We start from the raw sequence: 9,909 nt of genomic DNA, 5'->3' as shown, positions 1-9,909 counted from the left end.
AGGAGCCCAGTGGATTGATGTTTACAATTCTCTACACTGGAACTTGCCTTCCAGCCCTGCCAGAACACCCTCGACCATCAGTACTACAGTCAAAGCCTCCGCACCCCAGTTGGCTCTTAGAAAGTGGCTCCCACAGTCAATGCCTCCATGGCTGAGCTTAGGTCAATCTGCCTCTTACTCCTCCTGGAAAGTTCTCTTCTCTCTGCCCCTGGCTCACCCATGGTCCACAAAGACTGACCTTGAGGTATACGTTCTTCTCCTAGCTTTTTTTTCTGGGTTTTGTCAATTGAATTTCTGTTAAGAGGTTTGTTTCATATTATACATGAGGGACGATCAGGAGACCTTAGCACAGTGCCTATCTTCTGTCTGCCATCTTTGCTGGAAGTCCCAGAATTGTGAATTTTGAACAAAGCCTAGTAAGCAATGAAAATCTATAGCGATAAATCCCCCCCCATCAAACTTCTATTAATGAATTATCTCAATTGCAAATTTGTTGATAGTACTATCTGGGAAATTCAAATTGTTGAAAGTTCACATTATGTTCAGGTACCATTGATAATGTTAATCCAATATAGGTTTTATTATGCCAGGAACTTGTTTGAAGTCCTCTTATTTCCATTAGGTACTATCACCAGCATTTTGTAAATAATATCTTTTGTCTTTATGTTACAACTCCTAGTTTTAAAAGTTTCAATTCTGACCTTTTAAGTTTATAAAATTTCATATTAAAAGAAAATCCATTTATTTATAGGTAAGCACATGCAATTTATCTTATTTTTAGGTATTTTTGTTGGAGTAGAGATCTTTTAAAGTTTTTAAATCTTCTATTAAAGCTTTATTGTGATTTTTTAAGACCACCACTCAATATATTAACATCTTTTTTATTCATTCTATGGAATTCTTGAACAGCTTCTCAGTTTTTCACTCGTCTTATTTCTCTTTCCATCTGTAGATCATCTATTTTGGTTGTGTGAGATGTTATAGTGACTGGAGATGTTATCACTACAGTCTGTGAAAGATTATGATTTGCCAGTATGGCATGAGTCTAATGTCTGCCTATCTACTGATGCAGGCTGTGTAACCACTTGGTTTCTGGGGACAAGTATCTGCTGTCCATCAGATGTCTGTGCACATTGTAGAATTCTTGTTCTTTGTTGAGTTACAAATATGTTAGCTAAAAGTTACATATATGTGGATATATGCATATATTTATGATATTAAATTGGAGATAATCTTAAAGGGAGCGCATTAAAATCAAGGACAACTGGGAAAATCTAATAATTGTTGGTCTTTCACAGGAACAAGATGAAAATCAAGAGAACGTGGATGTCATTTTTCAATAAATCTCACAAATATATTGGCATGGATCAAAATGTAACTTAAAATAAAAAATAATATGGCATAGTAACTCCTAGGAACCTCATGTTCCTTTTATCCATAGATATGATTGTGGTACACATCCTAGATCAAAGAAAAAAGTTGAAGATGGCCAATAAAGATGAAAATGCAGCATAAGGGAAATGGATTCAGAATCACACAGATCTGCTCACCCACAGTAAAAAAGGAAAAGAAATATTAGACTATGATGCATCACAAATCAAAGAAAATTGTTTGCACTGAAAAATAACTTATCCTGGAAGTTTGAATATATGCACACCATGAAAATAAATTTCAAAAACAATATAATTACTAGCTTAGAAGCATTTCTTGGAATGAAACTAGAGTTAGCAACAAAAATGAAGATGCAAACAACATAAATTTAAGAAATACAAGTTTGGATATCTTTAAAAGACTAAATGATAAACAGGGTTGATTATATCTGTAAGAGGCTAAAAAATTCTTATACTTATGACAGTTCAGAAAGGAATAAATTCTATATCATATCTGAAAAAATATCAAATCAGAATAGGGGACAGTAGTGTTCCTACTAATTAGATCCTTGTCAGTTCTAACATCGGACAGATCTTATGGATGGGTTAGAGAATTATAAAATAATCAATGACACTTTTATGTACTAATGTGTAATCTGATTGGTTGGTCACACAATTTTATGACTCTTTGTGAGATTGCTATAAATACTTTCCCTCATTAAGCTCTTCCTTGACATGTCTAATAATATCATCTCTCTATGAGTTAGAGGCAAAATCTTAGAGAATAAAACTTCAGGAATAAACATTAAGTTATTCATTTTTAGCCCAAGGAAATCAATATGGTTAACAAGGGAAATTCACAAAAAGTAATTATAACTTTGAATGTGTCTATTTTCACATCAATGATTTGTAACCTAAAAGAGTGGGGCATGTACTCTACATGTGGAACAAGTCCATTGGGCATGTCATTGTCTGCTATGAGAGATGATCAGTAAAATTCTCAAGCCATCACCATTCCATGAATGTTCTTTTATGGAGCAATGGACCCTGACAGGAATGAGAGTAGAGGAGCAGCACATTTACTTAGAAATCTGGACCCTAAAGAGGAAAGCAAGACCTAGAGGGAGAAATCCAAGGAACAGCCAGCAAGAATGTACTCATTGACCAGAGCAATGGTCAGAAAATCACTCAGGAAAGGTTCCTACATAAGCATCTCTTCACTTTTCCCAAAAAGTACACCTAAAAGGAAAATATCAGGGTGATAAGACTGTAGGGTAACCCTCAGCAGGCAGCATTTATGGTATCCTGATGGAGGAAAATCCTTTTGATGACCTTTAATTGATACCATTGCTATGACTTGATTGCTTAATTAATAGTTTGATCATATTGGCCATTTTATTCTCACTTAATCCATATAATCAAACTCTTTCCAAATCTTGTTGTTCCTTCCTCCATGACACCACTAATTTGCATCCTACCTATCACCTCCTACAGTGGCATTCATAGGTCAGGTCCTCAGCACCCATATTTGTTTTTCTACAAGACAAAAATTTCCACTCATCACTAGCTAATTTCAATAAACTCCAATGGTTTCCTCTCATGACCAGGATGCAATATGAATATCCTCATTTGGGATTTACAGCCTTTCCTAACTAAGCCAGAACATGCTTTTTACCAATTACTCTCCTCTCTACACTACAACAGCACAGTCAGAGCTGCTCATGTTTGTTCTCATTATATCTAGGACTCTCATCTCTACATTGGTGGTGTATCTCCCTAATGACTGAAATGTAATCTCTCCCCAGCTCCATCCCTCAGAATTCCTTATGCCCTTCAAGGCTCAGGTACAGCAGACCTTGACTGCATGAGTCATCCTCCAATTCCTTCTGCTTTCCACCAAAAATTGTTTTTACCTAATTTTAATGAGGCAATAATCCACTATAGAAGCCTCCATTGTGTGTATAGTACATTGAGAGTAAGTACTTAGGGAAGCTAGGTGGTACAGTGGATACAGTACTTGGAGTCAGAAGGATAGGAGTTCAAATTCCAACTCAGATGCTTGATACTGATTAGCTGTGTGACCTTGGGCAAGTCACATAATCCTTATTGCCTTGCATGCAAAGCCATCTCCAGGTGTTCTGATTTATATCTGGCCACTGGACCTAGATGGCTCTGGAGAAGAAAGTGAGACTAGTGACTTAACAGAGCATCCCCTCACTCAAATCCAATTCCAATTCTTTTCATTGTATCACCTCCCTGATGTCATGGTCTTCTTTGAGAACAAAGGATAAACATCACTTTACATTGAAAGAGAAGTCTGCCCTCAGTTGATGAAAGAATGCTGACACTGATTTTCATATTGATATGAGGGCATTTGAAATAGCTTATAGAGGTGGACATAGAAGGAATTGAATGTTACCCTCAAGTATTTTTAATTTTGAAGCCCTAGCTTGCTATGTTCCTTGAATCCCAAATCTTGCAGACTTAGAGACTACTAAGAATTATGGGGTTTTTTAGGTTTTTTTTTTTTGCAAGGCAAATGGGGTTAAGTGGCTTGCCCAAGGCCACACAACTAGGTAATTATTAAGTGTCTGAGGCCGGATTTGAACTCAGGTCCTCCTGATGCTAGGACCAGTGCTCTATCCACTGCACCACCTAGCCACCCCTTCCACCTAGCTGCCCTTCCACCTAGCCACCCCTAAGAATTACTAAGAGTAGGTTTCTCTTTAGAAAGAGAATTCCACCTCCTGATCTGAGTTCTCTATGAATCAAAGAGGTCACTTACTCTAGGCCATTCTTTGGTGTGTTTTCATCTGTAGAATTCTTAGTTCTCTTTGGCTTTTTCTTAGACAAATGAATTATTTACTATTTACTGTCCACTACTTCTGTTGGTTTTTGTATGTGCAACTAGTATTGACATGGCCCATTTCCTTCTTTCATCAGATCTAGATTTGATCTCAGATCATATTATCCATGCCACTGAAGGCCATGTCTATAGATCTATGTAACACACACACACACACACACACACACACACACACACACACACACGGTCTAAACAAACATTGTTTGAAACCTACCTCAACACAGGTTTTCTCTACCCACAATTCTATCAAATCTATCTTTCTCTGGAAGCAGAAACTGTTTCATGTTTTGTTTTATTATCTCCAGCACTTAGCAGAACTAGCTCTTAGTAGCTGATTCACAAAATGCTTCCTGATTGATGTACCTTCATTTGACTAAAGAGTAAAGTGAAGTTAAAACAAGGAAAGTAATTGCCTATAATTACCCAGAAATGCAGATTGGAGTGGGATTCAAATCCAAATCTTTCTTAGATCAAGCATAAAACTCTAATAACTATATCGTGATGTACCTTGTAAGCATATTTCCCAAGATTATAGTATTGTGGATCCCAAACAACTGGGGAACAGTCACCTCATTACTCTGTCAATTGGAATCCCTACCTCAAGATGATGTAAATAAATAAAGATGAGGACAAAACCTGTGAACAAAGAAGGTGAATGGACCTTCCTGCTGCTTTTTATGACTGAACTAACATCTTTATTTCTATTTGTCTATAGAAAGGACTGTGGTAAAGGCAAGTATATATGCACATTAGTACATATAATCAGAAATACATATATGTTTACATGTGTGCCACATGGGTATAAATACTGTTAATGTAGTTATGTGTGAACTTATGTGTATACATAAGATTTCATATGAATATGTATATCTCTGCGTTATGAATATTTTCTTTAATCTAATGATACTTATGGACTCCTCTTATGAATAAATTTTTAATAATTTAAGATAATACTTAAATTCAATTAGAGGTTAATGAAAATAAAGATAATTCCCCTCCCTCAAGTTCACAGAACATGCAAAAACTATTCATGAATGCAAGTTAAGAAACAGAAATATATACAAGTTGAGTATGTATGCCATACTTTGTGCATGTGCATATACTTTTCTATCTGTTCATATATATCTATACTTGAATTATATAGTTTTTGAATGAATCAGTATGTATGTTCATACCAATTCATTCACTAGATATATATACAAATATGTATTATCTACCTATCTCTTCATTAGTATAAATATATTTTTCCTTACTAGAACTTTAAAATTCAGGTCTCCTGAATTTTTGGAGGGCGAGAGGTACAGACATCAAAAAGTCTTCAAGCCCAACCCCTTTAATCACCTTTAGCCAAAGGGAAATCTGGGGCTCTTAGATCTCCATGGATTTGCATATCAGAGAATAACCAATTTCAATTTCAGAAAATTTCTGTGAGAGCTAGAAAGGAAATGAAACAAACTTAAAAGTGGCAGGAAACATGACTGATAAAGAGGCAAGGATAATGGGAAAACCAGTGGATTGGGAATAATGGACCATACCAATGTAAAAGTAATTCCTCTAATGCTCTGCTGGACAGGTTTGTTTTTAAAGAGTATCAAAATATTTACTGAGAAACATTATTTGTGAAAATTTATCTGGACTTGAAGGCTTTGAGGAGTTCATCTCCTGAGGACAGTGTTTGGCAAATCTCCAACTTACGGTGCCTGAAAGCAAATAGAAAACCTTATTTGCTAAGCTCATGTGATTGAAAGAAGAGGGAGGAAAATATAAGGAGAAGCAAGGAACTGTCCTGAATCCTGCTCCTATCTCACCTCTCATGCCCCATTATCTAACCAGAAAAGTTCTGAGGAGAAGAGGTACAGACATCAACAGTAGGACCAGGCCTTGGAGTCATCAGGAAACTGGAGAGGCAAGAAGGGAAGTTCTCAATCTGGGGGTGCTACCTTGTAATTCTTTGTCATCCTTGGATCTACCAAAAATTTCTCAGTGAGTTTAATCTTTTTTATACATTTATATTGATCCCCTCAATCTGAACAGTTTGACAACTAATGAGTCTGGGAAATGGGGAGCTGTAGAAGTCTCTGCTGTTGTATTTTGATGTTCTTTTTGCATTGAAGGCAAGCCCCTAACATTCAGACCCTTTTCTGATATGGCCTCAGCAGGGAAAGAGAGTTTTATTTGGAGAGTTTCAGAAGCCCCTACAGAATAACGCTGTGAAAGTATTTGTTCCCAGTTCTCCAGGTCCAAGCTTTTGCTCAAAGTAACTGGACCCCAGAGCTCTTTGATTTTTGTTAATTCTCAGTTTGTATTAATAGGCCCACACTTTCATAGAAATATGTCCTTAAAGTACATCATTTGAAATAAAAAAAAAGTTGAAGCCACAACAATCAATAATCCAGACACCTGGAGTTGGTCAGGATCTGTGCTGGTCAGTTCCCTCTCCTCTGGCCACTCTCAGTAGAACATTCGGTACCATTCCCAGCACCAAGCTCGGTGGTGAAAATTATTCTGGACACAGGATCTCAAAACTCTAAATGTTAACAAATGTCGATTTTAGTTTGGCACAGAAAAATAATGAAAAGAGACAAGTGTAGCCCCCATCTTCATCAGAAGCTTCATTGCTATACCTTTCTACCACATAATGACAAGAGAAAGGGGGAAATGAAACAAACTTAATTTAGGGGCCTACTGTGTGCCAGCACGGTGTTAAACACTTGGGTAAGAACAACAACTACAGAAGATTGTCTTTGTAAAGTCCTCTGCTTGGGCAGAGTCCCACATAATGGAAAAGCCTGAACTTGGAGGATTTGGGCAACCTCATTCATGAACAAAGTCCTTCAGAGACTGACTGAATAACCTGCGGGGGCTGGTTTCTGGGCCTGGAAATAGGAAGGGAAACCCTTAATCCTATAAAGAAGAGAAAATAGACTTCAGCACAACTACCCATCATATGAACTAAATCCAACAGTCTACTACCCAGTGTTCTATAGCCACAATCAATCCAACTCTCCAAAGGAAATATCCTTTTTCTCACTCCTAAGAATCGAAGACTAGATTTTAAGGCATTTTTTAAAAATTTTATCCCATACCTCTTTGCACTGTGGCGCCCTCTAGCTGCATCCTTGAGACAGAGCGGGGAAAGAGAGGCTTTAATTCTTAAAGGTAGAGATGGAAGTAAGAGTCTGGAAAAGTCCCTGCTCTCCTCTTCTGCTTTCGTATCCTCAGGGCGATTGAGAGCAGAAGGGCTTCCTGGGTTTGGGACCAGCCCCCATGGCTGTGTCTCCCACATCTGAGCAGCAGGAATACGTTCAAGACAACGAAACAGAGAGAAGAAGCACTGGGAGTGAAGTTCTTGCGGGACCTAGAGAACTTCATTTAGGTGACTGGATGCGAATACTCTCTGTTTATATATCTGGTGGGGCTGGTGGGGAACAGCCTGGTCCTGTGGCTCCTGGGCTTCCGCATCCTGAGGAATCCCTTCTCGGTCTCCATCCTCAACCTGGCCGGGGCCGATGCCCTCCACATTTGCAGCCAATTTGTGTTCACTTGTGTGCATTACTTCGTTAGCTTTTTGGATAATTCTTTCCCGTACGAGATAATGCTCTTCCTCACAACAATGTCCTACGCAGCGGGGCTGAGCCTCCGGGCCGCGATCAGCACCGAGCGCTGTCCACCTATGCTCTTCCCCATCTGGTACCAATGTCACCCGCCCAAGGACACGTCCACTGTGATGTGCGCTGTCCTTTGGGCCCTGGCCTGTCTGCACGGGGCAATGGATTTTGTCTTTTGTTTCCTTGTGTACATTCCCCATAACTGTAAAACCATCCTCAAAGTTCGTTTTGTGGGCTTCCTCCTCATCTCTTCTGTGCTGGGCGTGTCCAGCCTGGCCCTCCTGCTGAGGGTCCAGTGCACCTCCCGGCGCCGGCAGCCCCCCAGGCTCCACCTGCTGGTGCTGCTCAACGCCCTCGTCTTCCTGCCCTGTGGCCTGCCAAAGGGGGTCGTTGGTTTGCTTTGGCGCTTCCTCAAAGTGCCCATGACTCATTGGTTCCCTTTCCTACTGGCCTGTGTGAACAGCAGCGCCAACCCCTTCATTTACTTCTTCCTGGGCAGTCAAAGGCATAAAAAGAAAGGAGTCCCTCAGGGTGATCCTCCAGAGGGCCCTGAGGGATGAGCGGGAGTTAGAGGTGGGGAGAGGAACACCCCTTACATCAACAACCCCCAGACTTCATTCTGAGAGCAAGAACAAGATGCTCAGACATGGGAGCCCTTGAAATATACCCCTCTCCTCGGGCTCAGCCTCCTTCCCACCTTACTTGGAGGGAAACCAGGATCCTTTCACTTTCTTTCACTTATGCTGGTGCCTAGCATTGGACTTGTAAGTGGGGAAAACTTTTTATTAGGTGTCTCCTAGATCTAGGTACATGGGTGCTACAGAGGAAAAAAATCCAGGGCCTGGAATGAGAATGTTTGAGTTAAAGAAAGGCCTGAGACACTTACCATATGTATGACCCTGGCAAGTCACATAAATGTTTACTTCAGTTTCCTCATCTGTAAAATAAGCAAAAAAAAAAAATGAAAACGACTTCAATATATTTACCAAGAAAACCCCAGATGGGGTTGTTCATATGACTGAACAACAAGACTATATCAGGCACAGTACTGTTCTACAAATATTTCTTTTATTCCTCAGAATATAGTGGGATGTAGATGCTCTCATAACATCCCTTTTGTCCAGGGTCTTGATGCAAACAAGTATCTGAAACTGGATTTAAACCCACATCTTCCTGATTTCAGACCCAAAGCTCTGTTTGCTCTGGAGCCCCCTCAGTTGCTAAAGTCTCCTTTTCCTGATGAGTAAGGTCCAGGATCTCATGTGTCACCAACCCAGAGGAGGTCCGCTCCAACAAATGGCTACTGTCCTTGTCCTAAAGAGAACAGGAAGAGGAAATGAATCCTCTTAAACCCCTTGTCTTCCTGTCCTCTCCTTGTCTATCCCATTGAATGAATGCAGAGAGTAAGGGGACAAACTCTTCAAGGGTCCATGGGCCAACTTCCCCAATTCCTTCCTCTCTTAGGTTGGATCAGCAAGGTTTCCTCAGATTTTATCCCCCTGCCCTGTACAGAGGAGATTCCAGCTCAGGTCTGCTCCCCCCCCTATTTCCTTACCACTGTTCCTTTCCCATACCCTTCCACTCCTATCACAAGATTGAGTCAAATATTTCTGTCCCTGTAAAGCTCAAGCCTGACCTCAGCATCCTCTCTCGTTTCCAGTTAATTTGTTCAGGTCTCAGTCTCTCTGAGCCTTTGATCTCTGTTTCTGTGACTCTTTGTTCCAGGTTCTCTTTTACCCTGCATAAGTCGGCTCCTGGTGAAGGTAGAGATTGTATGGATGTCATAGAAGAGGGTGAAACCTAATGAGAGCAAAGCAGGGGAAGGGGACACATCATCTTATACACATATATATCATACATATGTCACACAACAGTATACTCAACACACACACACATGCCACATACACACACACTCACATTGAGCAACAATCTCCTAGAGAATTTCCCAACCGTGGGACAACATATCATTCCTCCAGTGACAAGGATGTTACTCTTATCTCAGTGATTTCAGTTCTCATATTTTCCTTTGTCCAGGCACAGAATTGTATAATCATGTGGTTTTTTA

General features: G+C 39.9%; 2 pseudogenes; one reads left to right on the top strand and one right to left on the bottom strand.

Annotated features, from left to right (window-relative positions):
* Positions 1-777: 777 nt before the first annotated feature.
* LOC141519376 (cyclic AMP-dependent transcription factor ATF-1 pseudogene) lies at positions 778-7,353 on the bottom strand (annotated as a pseudogene).
* A 150-nt stretch (positions 7,354-7,503) lies between these two features.
* Positions 7,504-8,467, top strand: LOC141519375 (mas-related G-protein coupled receptor member X2-like; annotated as a pseudogene).
* Positions 8,468-9,909: the final 1,442 nt, after the last annotated feature.

The sequence above is a fragment of the Macrotis lagotis genome, chromosome 3 (genome assembly GCF_037893015.1).
Source record: "Macrotis lagotis isolate mMagLag1 chromosome 3, bilby.v1.9.chrom.fasta, whole genome shotgun sequence".
In the NCBI taxonomy this organism is placed as follows: domain Eukaryota; kingdom Metazoa; phylum Chordata; class Mammalia; order Peramelemorphia; family Peramelidae; genus Macrotis; species Macrotis lagotis.
This window is presented reverse-complemented; position numbering and strand designations above follow the sequence as displayed.